General features: G+C 46.1%; 1 protein-coding gene across 3 annotated transcripts in view; it reads left to right on the top strand.

The window, feature by feature from the left end:
* The first annotated feature begins 6,663 nt into the window (after nt 1-6,663).
* Nucleotides 6,664-9,871, top strand: part of Myo1b (myosin IB) — a 164,922-nt gene continuing 161,714 nt past the window's right edge. For all 3 annotated transcript variants that reach the window (XM_021198945.2, XM_021198943.2, XM_021198942.2), the window contains exon 1: nt 6,664-6,876. The gene's annotated coding sequence lies outside the window, so the exon portion shown is untranslated. The remainder of the gene's footprint in view (nt 6,877-9,871) is intronic.

Below are 9,871 nucleotides of genomic sequence, written 5' to 3'. Positions count from 1 at the left end.
CTAGTTGAAACGACAAAATACTAAATTATAAAATGTTAGGAGAAAAAAAGATTCAGCAATTTAAATTTCTGGCAAGAGGTTGTTTATAACTCATTTGAAGCTCAGAGTAATCTGGGTCAGACAAATCCATTTCTGGAGGAAAAAAGTATACTTTGTATTCTGTAACCGTGTGCTGGTTCTCAATTACATTGCTCCATGTGTGTGTTTTTATAAAAAAATAACTGCTTTTGCTTTCATTTTTATTTTTTAGGAAGAATTTTTCCAGGGTATGGGAATGTTCTGATTGCATGGACCTGGTGTTTTCTTTCTTTCTTTCTTTCTTTCTTTCTTTCTTTCTAAGATTTATTTATTTATTATATGTAAGTACACTGTAGCTGTCTTCAGATACTCCNNAAGAGGGCATCAGATCTTGTTACGGATGGTTGTGAGCCACCATGTGGTTGCTGGGATTTGAACTCAGGACCTTTGGAAGAGTAGTCAGTGCTCTTAACCGCTGAGCCATCTCTCCAGCCCGGACCTGGTGTTTTTAAACTGAGATGTCTAATATGCTGGCCTATTATATAGTCATGAAATGAAGGTCAACATTTATGACAGTCTAAGTAGACAGTAAGTGACCTAGAGCCTACAAGTTAAAGTTGTATTTGGGGGTATTTTTGAATTTCTCTCTTTTTATCACCAAAAGTGTTAGTGAATTTTCTGTTTCTTATTGCCATTTATCTACAGTTTTTTTTTTTTTTAAGTTTATAGCTAGGAGTTGCATTTTTACTGCTGAGTTTCAGAGGCTGAAAATTCCTTACAAAGATTAAAAACAAACAAAAACAAAAAACAAACTACCTAACCTGACTTCAAAGAATACCAGAAACAGTAAGCACATATCAAAGTGCTCTTTAACTATGTAAAACTTTGCTTCTGCATGAGAACATTTTTATTTATTTATTTATTTATTTATTTATTTATTTATTTATTTATTTTGGTTTTTCAAGACAGGGTTTCTCTGTATAGCCCTGGCTGTCCTGGAACTCACTCTGTAGACCAGGCCGTCCTTGAACTCAGAAATCCGCTTGCCTCTGCCTCCCAAGTGCTGGGATTAAAGGTGTGTGCCACCACGCCCGGCTGCATGAGACCATTTAAGAACTGCTAAATTAGTGCTTCAGGTATGTGGAGGACTATGAAAACAACCTAATAATTTCAGGCAACAAAAGAGAAAAATGACTCACAGATAAGAAGCCTGCTAAGAGTCGGGCATGGTGGCACACGCCTTTAATCCCAGCACTTGGGAGGCAGAGGCAGGCAGATTTCTGAGTTTGAGGCCAGCCTGGTCTACAAAATGAGTTCCAGGACAGCCGGGGCTATACAGAGAAACCCTGTCTCGAAAAACCAGAAAAAAAAAAAAAAAAAAAAAGCCTGCTAAGGAGAGGAAGCAAGCCAGGAGGGAAGAGGCAGAACTCAGAAGCCAGAGGCTGGAGCCACACTGAGCGCACACCCTGAGTGTTGTTGTGTGTGATGGCTATTCCTGGTTGTCAACTTGACTATACCCAGAATGAAATACAATCCAGAATTGGGGGGGAGGGGAGCGCCTCACCTGTGATCCAGATCTTGAGGCTGGAAGACACAGGAAGACCTGGATCTTGGCATGGAGATCTTGAGACATAGTGGCCATGAAAAGCTTAGACTCAGGCAAGGTACTACACGCCCTTAATCCCAGGAGACTGAGGTCAGGAGATCTCTGAGTTCAAGGTCAGCCTGGGACAAGCAAGTCCCAGATCCAGGCAAGATGGTACATCCTTTAATCTGTGACACACCTTCTGCTGGAGGCCTACAATAAGGACATTGGAAAAAGGAAGATCACTCCTCTTGCCTGCTTGCACTTACTTGCCAGCACATCTGTTGGAACCTACTCCTTCAGGATTCCAGTTTATACAGAAGACCAGCTGAAACACCCAGCCTCTTGGGACCGAGCAACTCCTCTATTCTTGGACTTTCTATCCACAGCTGCCCGTTGTTAAATTAGTTGGACTGCAGACTGTAAGTCATAACAACAAATTCCCTTAATATATAAGGGAAGTCTATCCATACGTCTGTAATTCTAGAGAAATGTGACTAATACACTGTGCATCTCGAGTTAGCTTATCCTATTTTGGTTTCACCATCTCTAAATTAGTATACGGATGATAGTCCTCTCTTGTGAAGGTTGCATGAGATAGCATGCATGTGAAATGTTCTTCAGGACTGGAGATTCTCTGTAACATGTTTTTTTTTTTTTTTTTTTTGAGGAGGAGGAGGAGGAAATTGCTTTGGCTAGTCAACATGATACACAAATTAAAGTTACCTTGAAGAAGGAAACCTCAATTGAGAACAATGCCTCCATAAGATCTGGCTGTAGGGTATTTTCTTAATTAGTAACGTAGAAGAGCTCAGCCCATGGTGGGTGGTGCCATCCCTGGGCTAGTGGTCTGGGTTCTATAAGAAAGCAGGCTGAATAAACCATGGGGAATAAACCAGTAAGCAGCACCCCTCCATGGCCTCTGTATCAGCTTCTGCCTCCAGGTTCCTGCCCTGCTTGAGCTCCTGTCCTGCTTTCTTGATGATAGTTAGCAATATGGAAGTATAAGCCAAATAAACCCTCTCCTCCCCAACTTGCTTTTTGGTCATGGTGTTTCCTCTCAGCAATAAAATAATAACTAAGACATTTTCTTGGATATAAAAACTGGTATTTTCAGGGATTTGATGTTTGAGAGTGATTGGCTGGCCTGATATTACTCAGTTAGAGAAGCCAACCTTCAAATGAATACAAGCGTATAGAGTTCACAACTCCGAGCAAATGCAGGATCAAGATGGATTTATGCAGACAGCAGGGTTCACCTTAGCACCCGTGTTCAGGAAAAGAGGAGTCTGAGTTTGGTCTCAAACAAATAGCTTTGAATAAGCTTCAAGAATAGGGACAGGAAACTTTTGAGACATGAGTCTGTGTACCACAGACTGGCTTCTAACTCACTGTGTAGCCTCGGATGGCTGGACACTTCTGCTTTCCCTGTGCTCACCTCCTGAGTGAACTGCATGCAGACACACTAATCCCCCCTGTTTCATACACTGTTAAGAATGAGCCTAGGGCTTCACTCACGCTCTGCTACACAGGAGCTTGAAATAAATAAAATAAGCATTTAGGTGGGCAGATGAGGAGAGGGACTGTGGCACAGCCAGAAGTTTCCTGCTAGTTATAAAAGACTAAGACGATGTCTTAGTTACAGTTTCTATCGTTGTGGTAAAACGTCATGACCAAATGCAACTTGGGGAGGGGGGACAGGATTTATTCAGCTTCATGGAGGGAAGACAGGGCAGGAACCTGGAGGCAGAAATGATGCAGAGGCCATGGAGGAGTGCTGTTTACTGGCATGACCCCTATGGCTTGCTCAGCTTGCTATGTTGTAGTGCCTGGTACCACTAGTCTAGGATGGCACTGTCCACAATGAACTGGACCCTCTCACATCAATCATGAATCAAGAAAATGCCCCACAGTCTTGCCTAACTGGCCAATCCAGTGGGGACTTTTTTTTTTTTTTTTCAGTTGAGGTTTTTTTTGCCTAAGTGCCTCTAGCTTGTGTCAAGTTGACAAACACCTAACCAGCAGAGGCAGAGAATGTGAGTCTTCTGGCTCAAGTTGCAAAGCCAGCTCAACCAGGAACATTGAAGAAATCTGAAATGATGACATCTAGCCCACGCTTGTGCTTTCTAATGCCAAAATAAGGCAGGAGCAGGTTTTGTGGTTCTGTCACTTTTCTTTTGAACCAATGCTGAACTCCTTGAAAAACATTTTATGCTATTTTTTTTAAAAAAGCCTTTATTTATTCATTGCTGTTATTGTTGGGGGAGGCACTGGAGTGCCAAGGGTCACTTGGGGAGTTTGGAGACAGCTTTGTGGGGTCCTGTCTCTCCTTCAGTTTAGTTAGATAGGTTCCAAGAGTTGAGCTTAGGTTGGCAGACCAGCCAGAGTGCTTTTACCCACTGAACCATCTCGCTGGCTCCTAAAAATGTTTTTAAAGAGAAGAAATCCTACAGGACCGAAGCGCTTTTTTTGCATGAACACTTTCAGTTCTCTGCTTGACACAGCTTGGCAAGACTCCACTGTTGTGGGAGCCTGCACTATGGTCTGTTGGGTGAAGCTCAGGCCCTAGATGCCTCTACCCCTGGGACTTTATAATTTATGTGTTCCACCTTGTACTCTTACCAATAGTCTTTCTTTATACACTCTATTTCCTCCAAAAAGACCAAAGAGAAAGTTTGGGGGTGGGGGGAAGCCTTTGTAGTTGGTGGATTTATCAACTTTTGACAACTGTTAGAACAGCTTTAATCTTTTCTTAAAATCTCCTGATTGATGGGCTTTTAAGAAGTACAGTCAGTCAGTCAAAAAAAAAAAAAAAAAAAGAAGTACAGTCAGGAAGGTAAAGTGATTTCGAACCCTTATGTTGTAGTCTGTCTTCAGAAAGCTTGAGGTTTATGAAAACTAGGCTAATGGTGTTTTTAAAAATAATTGTGACACGTTCTGGGGCTGAGTTTGCAAGGTTTTCTAGTAGTTTCTTGGATAATTTTCTCAGTATTTATTAGATGAAGCCAACAGTTCCTAGTACTTTTTTTTTTTTCTTTTAAGAACTACGTAAAAGCAGGAAGTAAGCCTCAGTTTTCCCTGCTACGAGAGCTCAGAAGTATAAGACTTCCTCTTATTGTTCCAAATAGAGAGCACTGAGCATTGCCTTGTCCCAAACTCTTCACCGAAATCTGGCAATCAAAAGTTCTTGGTCTGGGAATTCACCTGAGTTGGCAGAGTGCCTGCAGAGCACATGTAAAGGCCTGGACTTATTTTCAGCACTGCATGCAACAGGGGGTCTGCATGCAGTCCTAAGCATTCGAGGTGAGCACAGGCAGAGGCAATGTGTTCAGTCATCATAGGCTACAGTAAGCTTGAAGCCAGTCTGACACACAGACTCCTGTCTCAAAAGTCTCCTGTGCCTACTCCGCAAGCCACTGACTTACAGTTTATGAACCTGTCATTGTATTTTGGAGGTAGATTGGCCAGGAAGGCGTGGAGATCCCGTTACTGCCCTGTTGCTATAAGCAGATGGAACCAAAGATCTGGCCCATATTAAAACATGTTGCCATGCAATAGGTCTATATTTTGTTTCTCTGGAAGCTGAGAGCGGTGTCTTCACTGTACTAGGTTATCAAGGTCTAGGGTAGCTTGCTCGGTAAGCTGTGGTGGAGGCAATCATGCTGCCACTAGGCCAAGTCACCAATGATAAACCCTCCTTCACTTCATGTTTCTGGAGACTGACTTGAGTTAGCTGGGGTTTCACTCTAGGTCTTACTTCATGTAGTATAAGGTGACTGTGGCTAAGTCATCTTTAAGGCTCACACATCCACGTGGCTGGGACAGCTGATGCTGGCACTCTTAATCTGGAATGTATGGCCATACCCGGGCTTTCTGTGTGCTCCCTCACAGCAGGGTAGCTGGACTCCATCCAACTGTATCCCATTTGTTAGAATTCAGTCCAGCCTGTATTCAAGAGGAGGGCAATCAAATGGCACTCCTCAATGAGAGGTTTATCAAAGAATTTGTGGAGGTTCTCCGTAGTTGTATATAAGCTGGAAGGAAGAACTCTCAGACTTTGTTTGCCCCGACCTCAAGAACAAAAATAAAAAAAGTAACTTACCTAACAGGTTTTTGTGAAGATTAAATAAAATTGTACCCACTATTCAAAATATGTTAGCCTAAACCATTAACACGACTGAAGACCTAACTGATGATGGTTACGTCAATGATGCTAGAATTCCAAGCAGATCAGCTTGTAGAGGAGGGTCTTGGTGGCCTCTGAGAAGTCCTAGGGCCTGTGGTTCTTGTGCTGGTGGGACAGAGTGACTATATAAGGTTTGAAATCTTTGGTTCACCTCCTTTCAGTGACAGTATCCAGATATAGGTCAGTGCACTTAAACCTGGCCCCATTTATGGCAATTTATTTCATTATAGGATAAAGTCGTCAGATTCATGAGTAATAATTACTGTGTCTGCCGTGCTTTTAACACCCCAGCCATGTAATCCTCACCTCACCCCATGAGTAAGTTTGATGAACACCCTTACCTCTTCCAGGAACAAGCCAGACCCAGGGTCATGTGGCTTGTCCTGAATCCCAGCATGGTGAGGACACCTGGAGTGAGAAGCTGGAAGTCCTGAGTCTTTAGACCCTCTACCATGGCCAAGTGATTGCCAGTCATTGCTCAGTACCTAACGATATATTCAATATGTATGTCAGTGACAGAGACAATAAAAGCTTCACATGGCAGGCCATTTTCTCTTTCATTAAATTGTCATTTTGTGATATTTTTTGGGCACCCAAACTTGGACCTAGGAGGGTAGGCAATGTGGAGAAGGAATATTCTCTTTGCTGGGGTTCGCGTCCAGGCTCTTGGAGCTGTTTGGCTCTGCATCTCTGGTCTGCAGTTCGCGGATCATGCAGTGGCCAAGGTGAAGGGCCAGTGCGCTTCCCTGGGTGTCCCCGCCCGCCGGGTGCTCACCGGGGGGCGCTGTGCGGCCTGCGCGCCTGGGTGAACGGCGGCTAGGGAGCGAGGGGCGCGTCCGGGCGGTGAGGTCGCCGCCCCCGCCGGGAGAGGGGAGTGGCCGCGCCGCCGCCGCGCCTCAAGCCAGCGCACTCGGAGCCCAGCCGGCGGACGCGGTGTGGGTGCACGGAACGCACGGTCGGCTGAGCGGCGCGGGATCCCCGGCAGCAACTGTGGCACAAGCCCCGCATCGGATCTGACCCGCGTTCCCCAGGCGGCCGCCAGCGAGCAGCACGCGGAGGCGGAGTGGCCGATCGGTTGCCGGGCGAGGTACGCTGCACTCCCCCGTGCCGGCTCCCTTCCCGCCCGTGCCTTTGTGCGCGCGGCCCCAGGCTCAGCCGCAGCCTGCAATCCCGGGTCATCAGCTCCCGGGGCGCTCCTGTGGGGCGCGGAGGCACTCCACCGTGAACCCACGCGCGCTCGAGGTCGTCGAGGGTGATCGCGGCCCCGTGTGGCTCCGGGGGCGGCAGGAGAGGGAAGGGGCTTACAAACTAAGTTGTTCTCTCACTTTGTGTTATTGGCTTGGTACCTACGGGCACTGGGGAACCCTGCTTCCCGCGGGCCCACTCGCATCCCCCTCCATCCCTCTGGCCCACTGGTGTTTCCCGGCCCCGGGTTCTGTGGAAGGACAAGCTTATGGCTTCCTGTGGGAAGGAGAAGCAGAGGTGGAAGCGGAGGTGGAACAATGGGGCGTCCTGGGGAGTGGGGTTCAGGTGCGGTGTGCCCCGGCCGTGGCGCACCCGGAGGGGCGACGGGACCCGATGGATCGCCCTGCGAGTGCAGCTGCGCTCCGCTCCTTTGTTCCGCCACAGCGGAGGGGGCTGCCCCGGGTCCCGTTTCCTGCCCGGGATGGGATTGATTCACAGTCCCAGAGAGGCAAGGGGAAGGGGGCGGGGCTCGAATGGAAACCAGATTGGGAACGGGAGCCCTGGAGGGCGCTGGGCTGGGTGGAGCTCAGGGGAGTGGGTAATGGGAGTGCGTTGGAGTTAATTACAAACACAACCTTCTGTCTAAAGGCCTGTGGAGTTTATTTGCGGTGCTTTGTTCATACTAAGGCCTAGCACTAATTGGTGCCGCAAGTTCTGTTCTTCCTTGAAGTTCTAGGCTCTGGCTATAGGAGTTTGCTGAAGGCAGATCTTGTTATTTATAACGGACAAAGAGGGCTTCTTTTGTTTTGTTTTGTTGTTTTGTTTTGAAATATTTTTCACAATGAATCAGGATATATGTGTGCATGTGTATCTGTGGATTTTATTGTGGCTCGGGTAGGCTGACAAAAAAACCAAACCCAAAACCAAACCAAAAACCAAAAAACTTTTTGAGACATGGTTGATTCCCTGGTTGACCTGAGACTCAGAGATACTGCCTGCCTTTGCCCTCTGAGCGCCGAGACTAAAGGTGTGCACTACCACACCCTGCTAGGTGTGTATAGAGCCATTTTTTTGACAAAAATAGTTTTCTCCGTTATCATACAGTACAGTTAGGATGCTTTTCCAAGAACATTTGGGGCCTTGGGAAGCACCAGGAAATCGGATTGCTAAATAAATGAGTAAGATGATGTAACACTAAGTTGAAGATTCTTTTTCATTGGTCCCAGAAGAAAGAAAAGACCCACCCGACACTCATTGTGGGTTTGTGTACTGGAGCCATGGCTTCAAGTATTCTGGACTTTCCTGTGAGCCTACAGGAGTAAGAGAGAGGACACTGCCAGACAGTGAATCTCTCTTTCTTTCTCTGTTTTTAGGAGTAAAATTGGGTGTTTGTTAAAGTGACCCAGTCCTAGACTGGAATCAAGAGTTCCAGAAGGATAATCTGACTTTGGGAGTGGGAGCAAGCCTCGGGGATCAAGCTATGGGTGTTTCTGAACAAAGTATTCCAAGCAAAACTGTGGGGGAGGCTGACATTTTCAGGTTCATAGTTATGCCTGTGGGACTCTGATGGAAGAGACCCAAAGTCCCATGCAGGTTAGAATTACTGTGGTGATAACTTACAGCCTTCTGGCTGGGACCAGTGTTTCCTTTTGGACAAGCTGAGGGGCCACCATGAAACCACCACTCTGGTCATTTGCTGTCAAGAGGAACCAAAGCTGAAAGCTTTTTAACCTTAGAAGGCGAATTGGGAGCTTACTCTGGGGGGAAAAAATGTTTTGTGCCCACTAAGTGGTAATGGAAAAGAGCTGTGCAAGCTCCTGCTGAGGAGGGCTTGTCTGCTTCTGAGGGGGATGTGGTCACGCTTCCAAGCCAGGCTGTAGAGGAGTGGAACATGTCCTCAGAAGCCATCATGATGTGAGGTTGTAGCGGGACAGTGTCCCAATGTCAAGTTGTGTGCCATTACAACTGTCACACTGCCTGGCCATGGACACGCTCTTTAGCTCTTTTATTGTTAGCCTACTGTTCTAGGCTTTTCATTCATGGGAGTTGTTTTGTTAAGTGAGTTCAGTTAGAGTCCTCCCAAGTGCTCTTTGGTCCATACATCAACAAAATGTAAAGTGCTAGGGCATTACTGCTGCTGCAGGAATCTTGAATGGGAGACTCCTTAAATAGCTGGTTTCTGGCCTCTGGCTGTCCCAGTGGATGCGGGGATTGTGTGATAAGCCTGGCAACTCACTGCACCCCCTCTGGGATGAGTCATCACTTTGTCAAGTCTGGCATTTAACACCGACTTTCCCTACAGAGCTATGCAAAGCAACAGGGATGGACAGACTTCCCTGGGGAAGGTTGTGGGCTTCGAGTGAGGTGGACATTTGTCTAAGAGAACTGTAACACTTGGCATCTATTGTATATCCCTGCTTGTACCACTTGATCTGCTTTGGGTGAGGTTTGTCTCCCCCCTCTGATCCACTATTTTCAATAGCTAGACATTTACATATTAATTAAATAGGCCAACACTAATTATAGTTACCATTTAGTAGGTTTATTATGTGTAGAATTTTATAGGCATCATCCCTATATTAATCTTTCTTTTAAAGATTTATTTATTTTTACTTATATGAGTACACTGTAGCTGTCTTCAGACACATACCAGAAGAGTGCGTCAGACCCCATTACAGACGGTTGCAAGCCACCATGTGGTTGCTAGGATTTGAACTCAGGACCTCTGGAGCCGTCTCTCTAGCCTAATATATTAATCTTTAATAAAACAACTTGGCCAAAGGTCTCAGCCCAGGCTGGCCTAGAATTCACTATGTAACTTGAGACTGACTGCTCTTGAACTCTTTTTTTTTTTTTTTTTTTTGGTTTCCAAGACAGTGACCAGAGAGGACAGTACC

Source organism: Mus pahari, chromosome 5 (genome assembly GCF_900095145.1).
Source record: "Mus pahari chromosome 5, PAHARI_EIJ_v1.1, whole genome shotgun sequence".
NCBI classification, from domain to species: domain Eukaryota; kingdom Metazoa; phylum Chordata; class Mammalia; order Rodentia; family Muridae; genus Mus; species Mus pahari.
Note: the sequence above shows the minus strand (reverse complement) of the source record. Positions and strands in the feature narration are given on the sequence as shown.